At 44.9% G+C, this 11,329-nt stretch overlaps 1 protein-coding gene across 8 annotated transcripts in view; it reads left to right on the top strand.

Annotated features, from left to right (window-relative positions):
• The first annotated feature begins 556 nt into the window (after positions 1 to 556).
• Positions 557 to 11,329, top strand: part of Smr (Smrter) — a 90,928-nt gene continuing 80,155 nt past the window's right edge. For 3 of the 8 annotated variants that reach the window (XM_067358723.1, XM_067358710.1, XM_067358714.1), the window contains exon 1: positions 10,741 to 11,144. The gene's annotated coding sequence lies outside the window, so the exon portion shown is untranslated. Of the gene's footprint in view, positions 844 to 10,738; positions 11,265 to 11,329 lie in introns of those variants that run through there. The other 5 variants (XR_010891120.1, XR_010891121.1, XM_067358716.1 and 2 more) reach the window with 4 other exon arrangements.

Raw genomic sequence — 11,329 nt, 5'->3', positions numbered from 1 at the left:
GTCAATTATCGATAAATTCAAAAGCATGGCACAGTAATTACGCGCGCTAACTATTTCGGCTGCCATGACAGTTGCAACTCTCTCGCATCGGCCCGCAACACGGAGAGGGAACGTTTCGCGGATTTTACTTGTCAAAAGCTTGTAAATAATATGAATTTTGCGCGTCGTGTGTTACGAGTGTCGACTAAAGTGCGAATACACTCGCGTTTCAATGCTTGTCAATGTTTCATCGTCGTATCTGAATCGACCATGGACCGAAATCAGTTCTAGTGAGTAGAAATTTTAATATCGCTGTATTTCGCCGGATTATCATTACGTTCGCTTAAAAGATTCAAAATGTGGCGTTTTTCATTACATGGAGCATTTTAGCTCATCAAAGTTAAACAGGATGAAATATAGTTGTGTGCTTGCCGCGATAACGTCCAAGTGAACCAAATATGTAATTTCTTATCGATTGCGACATTTATCACTTTTTACTTTCACCTTTCTCCACGCGTAGCGTTAGTGTCGAGCATCAATAAAATTGAAACTACGCGCGCTACTTATTTTGAACTTTTCAACCGCCATGATAGTTCTACGATTATTCTGAAACGGTTCGGACGCAAAGTGATAATAATCGTCTATATTGTTTGTGTCGAAGCGTTATGGCACAAAATGCATTATCGTAACGAATTTGCAACGCGAATCTATGCTTATTGAAAGTGAAGTGAAGTAAGTGAAGTGAAATATGTGAGCTGGCTCTCATTCGGCGGTGTGCATTATTCTGGATTATTCATCGAAGCTAATCCAAGCAATCTGAAGCGGAATCTGCATCGGATTGGATTAGTTGCAGTATTCTAACTGGTGAGTACATTATTTTACACTATTTGTTGTACATTATGTAAATATTATACATATGTACATCTGATATTTGAGAATGCTTTTTTACATGAATACGGTATTTGTGCATCACGGTTTTGAACTACATCGGATAATTTGGCAAAAATATGAGCAATAATTCCTGTAATAAGTTAATTCATTATTCAGAAATAATCTTACATTTTGGAGTAACAATCATGATGCATGAATATCTAGATGCGCATCTCTTAAATTGTTCAATATTGGTACAGTTGGCGACAATGTTATTCTCCATTTTTATTAGACGCGACTTTTCATAAAAACGCGACTGATGGGTCTTTACGTTTTACTTTGTAAGAGGGCAGCAGCAACGGCAATTCGCGTTATATCCTTACGTAAGCTTCTATTCTATCTGATCTTAGTTGACCGAGAACATACACGCGCGTTGGAAATGCGCGTCGGGCCGGAGACAAGCCTCTCCGGTCGAGCTTCAGATCATGCGATCTCGTCGACGATTAGAACCTATTCGGGACTTGTACTTCATAAGCAGAATATTGAGTTTGTTCTGCGCGGCTTAAAAGTTAGCTTAGACTCTTTTTCATGAATTCTACTTTTCTCAATTTTCTCAAGTTCGAATTTTTTTCGAGATCGCGAAATTTGAGTTGAGTTTTCTTCATGCTATAAATATGCGAAAATGGTTCCTATGCTTATTTGTGAATGGAATGCGACGAATTCTTTCCATCGTAGTTATGGCGCCGAGAGATGAGCTCACTGAAAATTTCAATAGTGTCTAACCTCAAATTTCATAAAAAATTCCATTTTTCTCTCGTCGTACATTTTCCTAGCGTGTATTTTATAAATATTTTAGAAAGATGCCTAAATGTTTTAGTAAAACTTTTCAGTGATATATCTGGAGTTAAAGCTTGGGTAGTTTTCCTCCGAAATATATTTCTGTTATTTTTTCAAGCTGATTGACCTAGAGATTCTGCGAAACTGATTGTAACGCAAATCATTGAGCCGAATTCGCGCGGTGAGGATGTGGTTACAAGGTTGAAAGGAGATTTTGCATGCGAAATAACAATCACGAAGTTTGAATATGACGATTTCTAGTAGATGGCTGCAAAAATAAATTTCCGCGAACTTGCAGCGGTCGAATCGCTGTCGCGGCTCGCATCGCGTTGCAGCTACCTTTAACGATGACGATGCCAATGCTCTTGTGGAAATGATGCAACTAATGGGGCTAACAATTCAGCTGCTAACGCTCGTAATGCGTGTGTGCCGAAGAGGACGAATGGTGTTTATCTGCGCCAGATGCAATGGTCGTTCATTGAACAACAAAGCATACTGATGCAGTCGCATGGCATCGCAATTGAATAAAAGAAATTTGTCGGAAAAAAGATCATTATAAGAGAAAACATGTATGAAATTTTCAACTTATAATTCGTGCGGTTTCTTATTTCTGCATTTCGCAAAATTGCGCAAAATGTCCAATTCAGTTTTCGCATATTAATCTGCGAAACGTAGAATGACCATTTGTCGCGTAAATATCAAAATTTTGGTGTGCATTTTACAATTTAATGAAAATTTCAAGTTGAGCGGCTAAAATAACCACCAATATGACTTAATAAACATTGGCAATGATTAGTTTTCTTGTAAAAATTTCAGTTTACAGAGAAAAAGTTGTAACAGAAATCAATCATTTCCATTCCAAGCGTGAGGCGAATTTATTGCATTATTTTTCAAAAACAATCTTTATGCGTTATTATATTTAGATAAAAGCGTATAAAATTACACAATAATTCTGTTTCTCATTCATATTCCAGTGAAATAACATTTGTAAATTGATCTGTTTGATCATCCAGGATGATCTGGTCCTTTCGACACATACGCATCGACATCAAATTATCCGATTACTGCATTATTTTACGCGGTATTGCAGAATATTGCAGTTTTTCATAATCGTGATTTTTCTCTTATAGAGAATTTTTTATTTTTTTTTCTTCGGCACGTAAATAAGGAAAAGCGCATGCAACATATATTTGTATGAGTCACGCCTTGATAACCGCCTTCGCCGTTGTAAAAAAGATCATCGCCGTATTTTCTAGCGCGTATCTCGAATGGAGTAGTCATAGTCGGGATCGATTTCGCGAATAATGGAAACGCAAATAAGAGACGGTCGTCTCGTGTCACTTTCGCGTTGCACAGGCCTTGCACTTTTAACGACGGAATTTCCGTCGGGAAATGGCGGTTAGCGTTGCCGCCGTTGGTCAGCGAATCGTTTCGGATTGAATTGTCCTTTAATGAATTTCGTCACGGTCCGTTCGATGCAAATCTGGTTGTAATTACTTGCCGTCGAATGAGTTATTTTTTTTGCGACCGATTATTGCGCTACACGTCTCGTCACGCGGCATCGGACTTGGTGTTGCGAAAGGCAGCCACGTTGAACGTCGCCCAGCAACGTTACCTCCTTATACAGGGTGCTGAAAAGCCAACGTGTACAAACTTTATTTAAGATTGTTCTGAGCGTCAAACAAAGTTTTTTTACGACGCGAGTCTGAAAAGATCTTTCTCCAGTTATAAGGGATAAAGAACAATTGACCTTTTGCAAACTACTAAAATTAATCCAAATAGATAATAAATCTTCACTGTATTTAATTTTAAGAGAATTTTAATTAAATAGAATGTTATTTCTGAAGATATTTAATGTTGAATATTCAAAATAAGTGTAATATTCAAATAAGTGTAAAAGAAGATAATATCCAATCAAACTCGTGAAACATCAATATTAAATTGATGCAATGGAAGTACATACATTTTGTACATACATTTTCAGCATTCTGTATATGTATTAAGATTGAATATACGCTGCATATGTGCTATCTGTATTTATATGCAAAACAAGTCAATAATCCATTCGCTATAATAATTTTTTTTTCAATATCATATTCAGTTTCCATAGTCGAGTATTATCATATCAAAGAAAATGAAATAGTGGGTGATGAGTTGCGTTAAAGTACAGAATTTCACTTAAAAATGCAACAACTAATGTATATTTCTCTAATTGCTTGTATTCTCCTGCATAGTATTCGTATACTTTTTCGGCAAAAATAGCTTTCTTTTATCGAGGATTCGTCTGCCGTCGGTATCATCGTCCGAAGGAATGATTCTAAATGATCCTAAATAAGTAATTCTCCTCGACAAACGGGAAATGTTAGATCGCTAACGGGAAACGCGTATTACTAGTGTCGACGGCGACACATAAAACACGCGCGCGTCCGTCGTCTGAGAGAAAGTTTCTGACACATCGTCTACTCCTAATAACAGAAACGAAACAACAGGCAAGTTTTACGCACTCTGATATCTGCCATATGTAAATATTATTCGTCGCGACGCGAATCGCGCGTAACGCGTTTGGCATTATAGCTTTTTTCCATTTTATTGTACGTTATTTTTTTCAATCTTCTATTCAACATTTATTCGATTGCGTCGAACCTTTACGTAGCAGTCTAAAACCTGTTTTAGACACGCGATCTGCGATATGAGATAGAATTTTATTTGATTCCACACATCGAGTTGCAGATATAATTATATATAAGAAAAAAAGGATTTTGTCTTGCAGCATTAATTGAAGTTGGAATTATATTTTCAAGTTTGAAGTTCGTATAACTAATTGATTGGTCTCAAGATCGGAAACATTCAGCGTGTTTCTAACTGTGCGTAGGCTCTCATTTGTCGTGAATTATATTTATTAAAATTTTGATTAAACTTTTATTTAGAGATTCGACTTAGAATTACGCGCACATAGGTACACGCGTAAATTGTTTGCTCATTGACTCTTTATTTTCAAGTCTATCACACCGTGACTTGTTACTACTAGGATTACACATATGTCTGCATACAGTAATTTAACAAAAATAGCAGGTGTACTGTCCGTTCTCTGAGGCGCGGGAAACGTTGCCGCCGTAAACTACACTATACGCAATTAAAGTTTCGAATCGTACAGATTGCGGATTGCAATTATTAAATCCGGCAGTTTGTATCTCCCAGAGAGAGAGAGAGAGAGAGAAAGAGAGAGAGAGAGAGAGTCTGTCCTGTGGCACATTTTATAAAAATGTACCAATTCTCGAGTCGCGCGCGCGTAGCAGTATAATCTTTTTAACGCAAATGCCTTTTATATTACACGCAGCGTGTATCGAATTACGCATACACGGAATTCCGTCGTGAATTCCGGTATTATAGATCGTCGGAAAATAGGCTCACGGCCCTCTCCCGTCGCGGAATTCAGCGACGCGGTCGAAAATCGCTGTCCAAAATTTTTCTATATCGGTCGCAGGTATAATATTGATTATTTATGATCCACGCTATCCCCTTTAAGGTGGTTCATCCTTGTCCCCGTCCGCGCGCCCGTACCGCCCCGCCGTTACCACCACTTCCACCAGTCACCGTCCGTCCCTGTCCGCTCGTTTCCTCTCTTTCCCGCTCGCTTAGTCGGCTCGCTCATCCTCCCTCTCCTCCGTCACCTTCCTCTTTCATCGTCTCTCGCTCGCACACTCGCTCGCGCTCATACGCCCATGCGCACCCAACATGTATACGTGAAGACTCACACGTTCGCTCCCTCTCTCTCTCTCTTTTTCTCTGTCTTTCTCGTATTATTCCCCTACTGGGCTCTCTATTCCTGCGTGTAACGACTCAATGGCGCTGCCACACCCTTGCGCCATCCAGTAATCAGTGCTATTGTTTTATAGTTCCTCTTCTGCTATTGCTTCTCGATACTAGGAAAAGGCGACCCATCGATCCCGCTGTATAGCTCGGTTCGGGAACGCTGCGTCGGTCGCGTCGCGTCGCGCCGCGCTGCGTTGCGTTGCCTCGCCTCGCCTTGCTTCGCCTCGCCTCGCCTTGCTTCGCCTCGCCTCGCCTCGCCTCGCCTCGCCTCGCCTCGCCTCGCCTCGTCTCGCACCGATCTCCAAAGCGCGCCGAGAGAGCCGAGCCGAAACGAGCGGAGCGAAGCGGTGCGAGGCTCTCTTGTGCTGACTAGAGAGCCCGTATTCTCTCGCCGCACATTTCAAGATAAAACATAACCGTCCGACTGAAATTTTAGATGCATTTTTATGCCCGCATTTATCGCGCCACGCAAACCTGCTCGCGTACAAACGCGTTTCAGAAATTCTTAGCTTCTGCGCCTCTACGAAATACTTAATACTTATACATGTACAATTATATATTGCGGATTATACAAATATATATAAATTCTGTCACAAAATGATGACGCAGTGATTCAGTGAGATGAAAAACGTTTGTGCCAAACCATGTCAAATTCCCACCCGCAGCACTCTTCAATAATAGGTCATACTCTATTGCATGTAAACATATGGAGTGTAAACATAGAGGAACTTAATATTTCGAGATATCGATGACGCAATAGAGTGCGCGGCCAGACAAGTGAATGCTTAGGGCGCGGCCTTCTTAATTTTTCTTTAACCTTCAGACGATCCTCTGTAAGAAGAACCGTCTGAACTTGACACATGTCATCTCTGCTATATTAAAATGTCGCTGAGATTACGCACTCGAAGAGCCAAGAATATAATTTCGGCGCGCAGCATCCACGGTGGATTCAGCGCACAAAGCCTACGCCTCTGACCACTTTGTCCTCCGAGCCGTGGACTTGTCGCGGATGCGAATTTAAAGTGATGCGAGTCCAAAAGACGATCGAGAAGGATAAAGAAACCACGGGATGTATCGGCGAGCGAGGAGAATCGCGAATACCTTCTTGCGCGCGCATATAGACGCTCCATGTTTCCTTCTCGAATTATCGCGTACGATGTAATTCCTCAGGAAACGACTCTTGTCGTAGCAGGCGGTGCTTCTGGTATATATATATATATATATATGTATGTTTTGCGAATGTTCGACGATCGTTTGTATCGCGATAATGCTTCAGATCGTCTCAGATCGGACGGATTGCAACGTCGGTGGAAGCGCTCTGCCGCAATCGTTACCGCACATTGTCCGCTTCTGGGAAAGTCTTCCTACGATCTTCTTCGAGCGACGGACTCGACAAAAGCGGTTTTATGCGACGTTTCGAAATAAAACATGGGAAAACCTTCTATGTCACTTTATTTGCCGCTAGGACGAGCACACATACGGTTCCCACCGTTTTTCTTTCAGCTGTGGACCTATTTAAATAATATAAAGTTGATTTTCCTAGCAAAAATGTAGATGCAGATGATAATACTACACAACACATCAAATTATTAAACTACATATTATTTAAAAAGCGAAAAACACCGCGAAGTAAATTTGTTTGTTGCCAAAACTCGTTTCAGTCAATTTTAACGAAAGTAACATACATAACATTTACACGTATTGTTTCTCATTAACGAAACTGTATATTCCAACTTTAATTCGTTATATAAATAACGGAAAATCAATAATAGGGTGAATTAATCTATCATCAACATCGTACATGCCTATGTACGAATTCATGTGCAGCCTTAAATGCAGCGATGACGTAAAAAAATACTGTCAGAAATGGTATCTTCCGCGTGTAATTTTTCCAAGAATTTTCCCCAGTTTTGAAATATCCCGAGCCCTTTTCGCGGAAGTCGCACGGCTGCATTACGGGAATAATTCCCCGTGCGTGACATTGAAGCGTTCGCCGTCGAGCGACGCGCCGACATTAAAGTACGCGGCGGCAGCCGCCACCGCCGCCGCCGCCGCCGCCGCGCGGGACGCGTTTAATCGATAACGGCGAGTTCAAAATTCCCTTTCCGAATATCTATAGGGAGCAACGGAGTCGCGTGTTTACCAAAGCTGCGCCGCCGTTCCCTCTCTGTCTCTACGAGTTCTCGCGCGCAGTAAAACAACGTTCATAACGCGGCGCATTAACACGTACGCGCGCTCTCTTATCACGCCCAGATATCGCGCCTGGCTGCAAGTTTTCGTGTACGAGAATGTGCGAAGGAATTAATTAATCTTCCTTACGCAAATTCCTTCAGGAAACTCGGATGTTTTTTTTTCAACGGCAAGCAATTTTTCTTTCAAATCGGTTGCATAGGATCGTGCGAGATTCTGAAGAGCGAATCTCGCCTTCGCACTTCTCGGATGCGAATATATCGCGCGTGTTCATCCGCGCTTCATCACGCGAAACTTTGGGACACTACGGTGTGAACACGAGGCGTCTGACCTACTAACTCGTTTTGTTTAACTTATTCATTGTCCGATGTTGCGGGTTGTTGCGTATGATGAGCTATGGTCAGAAGAAGGTTGTAGAACGCGCGAGACGCGATACGCATAAGCAATCGTTGCGTACTAATAGCGACTCGCTAGGATTCGGACTGGTATGATTTGCCGAGATTAAATTCCGAAATGCTTTTAGAATACGCGAGATAGTTCACGACGATGGAATGGCAACGGAAGGTTCTGTTTTGTTAATATTACAACACGGAAAACTGCATTCTCCGAAATACCGGTTTTGGTATCTGATAATTTCCAATATTATTATCGCGAGCGAGGAGAGGATAAATCTCTAAATATTTTGACGCGCGAAAACTATTTGCGCACAAAAACGGAAACGAGAGACGTCTCGTATGATTCGACAGTAGCTCGTCTTGCAACGTGGAGGAAATTATCGTAATCTCGAGACAAAGCGGCCTCGTCTCTCAGGTGTGCGCGTCGCAACACGCAGTGATCGCGGCGACGACGACGACGACGGCGATGACGACGACGACGACGACAGAGATCGCGCGTACCAGGATGCGAGAAGTGCGTTGGATGAATAAAACCGTGCGCGCACCGTCGACGCATGTATAAATATACGTATTCTGAATGCGCCGAACGCTTTCCTGAAATCTCAAGAGATCGGGCGGAAAACTTTGTAGCCTGTTCGAGCTCGGAGAATCTTTCCCTCTTCGTCTTTTCGTAACCGTTTCTTTCTCTCGTACACTCGCTCGCTCCGCACGTTCGTCCTCTCTCCCCCTCATCCACCTCCATTCCCTGCTCCAAGCCGCCTATTTGTTCATCTCTCTCTCTCGCGCGCGCGCGCGTTTGCTCGCTCTTCTCCCCCGTCTCTCTCCATCTCCTCCAGCACGGCAAAACGGGATTCTTTCCTTCTCTGGTCCGCCGTTCTCCGTACACCCGTTGAGTGTTGGTTGGATTGCCTGGCGTCCGTGAGGCCTTCTGCGATGTTGCCGTGTTGGTCGTATGCTCGACGACGATGCGCCGTTGCCGCGATGTGCTCTCGGCGCGCCTCGCCATCTCGCTTCCACGCGCTCGTTGGTACCCTCGCTCGATCTCGCTCGGACTTTCGTCCCTTCCTCCGCGCGCGCGCGGCCGGGATCAACTGTACACCCTCCCCCGTCAGCGGCCGACATCCCCACCGTGCAGGATTCCCCTCTGTGCCCCTTTGCCTGCCCGCGAGGCAGCCAGCCTGCTTGCTTGTGCTCTCAAGCCGGTGCCGTACCTAATGATTTTACGTGCCCGCGTTATATACTAAAATTGCGACAAAAAAGGTGCGCTACGTCTATCGGTATCTCTTCTTCGTTAATTTCGCAAATTCCGTTTGATTTACATCCGAGTATCGCATTGCGCAATCTGTTGAGAGTCAAACGTGTCTGATTTCCGAGGCAAACACACGATATAAATATGTCTCGATGAATTACGATAGTAAACTGCTGCAGTATATATTTTACGTATTGAGAAATGTATATGATTCATTAAAGGTTTATTAGCATTAATCATTTGGTGAAAATTTCGTAGTTGAAACTACCATCTCGTGGCGTTTTACAAAGCGGAAGGCGGAGACATATGGTCGCGTCTGTATGAAAGAGAAACGGAGCAGAGATGGAGAGCGGAGTCTCTCGTTTGTATCGAACATGTCGCTTTCTCGGCGCATTATTCGCCACGGATCGTCTGCTCCACGATTGTTAGATGTGTCCGGCGAGCGAGACGAGGAACCGATAAAACTCGCACGATACACCGACGAAATGATTCTCCCTTTGAACGCAAAACGCGTCACCGTGCCGCAGACGTCTAGAAATTACAAAACGGACGAATCAATCTCCCTCTGACGCGAGCGCGGCGTGGAAATGAAGATGAATCCGGGAGAGGCGGCGAAAAGAGCGAGCCTCTTTGTGCGTTTTATTACTTGAATCGAAATGAAGCAAAGTACGAGGCAATCAAAAGTAACGGAAAATAGTTGAGTGAAAGTATAAGTCAAAGGACGCGCGTATTCTCCGACGGATTTTTGGCAGAATCGCGGTTCCACGGGCAAAAAGTCGTATTCGTCATCGTTGAAATCGACGAGAGTCGAGAATCGCGTCCTTTCCTTCGACATAAATCCTCGAACATGTACGTGTTCCGTAAAGAGTCGAAACCAGACATCGTTCGCCGTCTCACGTCAGCATTTCAGTCTATCCGCTTTAAGTCGGGGATCTTTCAGGATGTAGCAGAACGCTTTGCTCGTGGTAGCCGCCGGTGCGCGGAGCAGCGTACGCTGCAGAGAAAATTGTAAATTGCGCGCGTGTATTAGTTGTGCGATTCTATTTGCGAACGTTTGCGGGGATGCGTGCATTGAAAGATTTCGGTTAGAAAGAAGTCTCGTCGGCGCAAAATTGGCTTATGGCGGCGATAGAACGGCGGTGGCGCTCACGGAACCCGTGTGACAGCCGATCCTGAGCTAGCGCAGTCTCCCTCTTCCTCTCCACACCGCTGCAGCCTACGAGTTCTCTCCGACCGCGCGCAACGTTGCTACGTCGCTCGTTCTCTCCTCTCCTCTCCTCTCCTCCCTCTATACTCCCGACCGCGCGCGGCAGCCCGTTACCCTCACCCCGCGGCCGCTGCCCGCCCCGTGCGCCATCCTCTTTCCCCGCAACCGCCGCCTCACCCGTGATTCCGCCTTGCCTGCCTGCCAGCCTGCCGTCCGTCCTTACGTCCGTCCGTCCGCCGTTTGGGATCTATGGTTGTGTGCGGTGGATTTCGTGACGTTAACCTGGCGGCCCTGAAAACGCCGTGTGGACCGGCCGCGCCGATTTTCGTGCCGCAGCAGCGAGACACCGTGTCGTCGTCGGGTGATCGCGAGTGCGCGAGAACGCGAGTGTTTTTTCATCGCGGTGGCCCGCCGCCGTCGCCGTTGTTGCTGTCGCCGCCGCCGCCGCCACCGCCGTCGCAGCAGCAGCAGCAGCAGCCACCGTCCTCGTCGTCGTCGTCGTCGTCGTGGTGGTGGTGTTTGCCGTTGCTCGCTAACACTAGTGCTGCTGGCGAACGGCTCTACGCCGGGGAATACGATATACCCAGGGAATAGTTCGCCGCGGGTAAGCTTCCCAGGAAGATTGATGTGTGCGGGTGGAAGCGACGGGAAATATTCGTCGTTGCCCTCGTCATTATCGCCGTCGTCATCGTCATCGTCGTGGCGGCCGTCGCTGCCGTTGTCGGTAAAGTTTGATTTTGATCGCGCCACGTTGCGAAAAGTGCGGGAGGCGTCGTTCGCGTCTCGTAA

Source organism: Linepithema humile, chromosome 7 (assembly GCF_040581485.1).
Source record: "Linepithema humile isolate Giens D197 chromosome 7, Lhum_UNIL_v1.0, whole genome shotgun sequence".
NCBI lineage: Eukaryota > Metazoa > Arthropoda > Insecta > Hymenoptera > Formicidae > Linepithema > Linepithema humile.
This window is presented reverse-complemented; position numbering and strand designations above follow the sequence as displayed.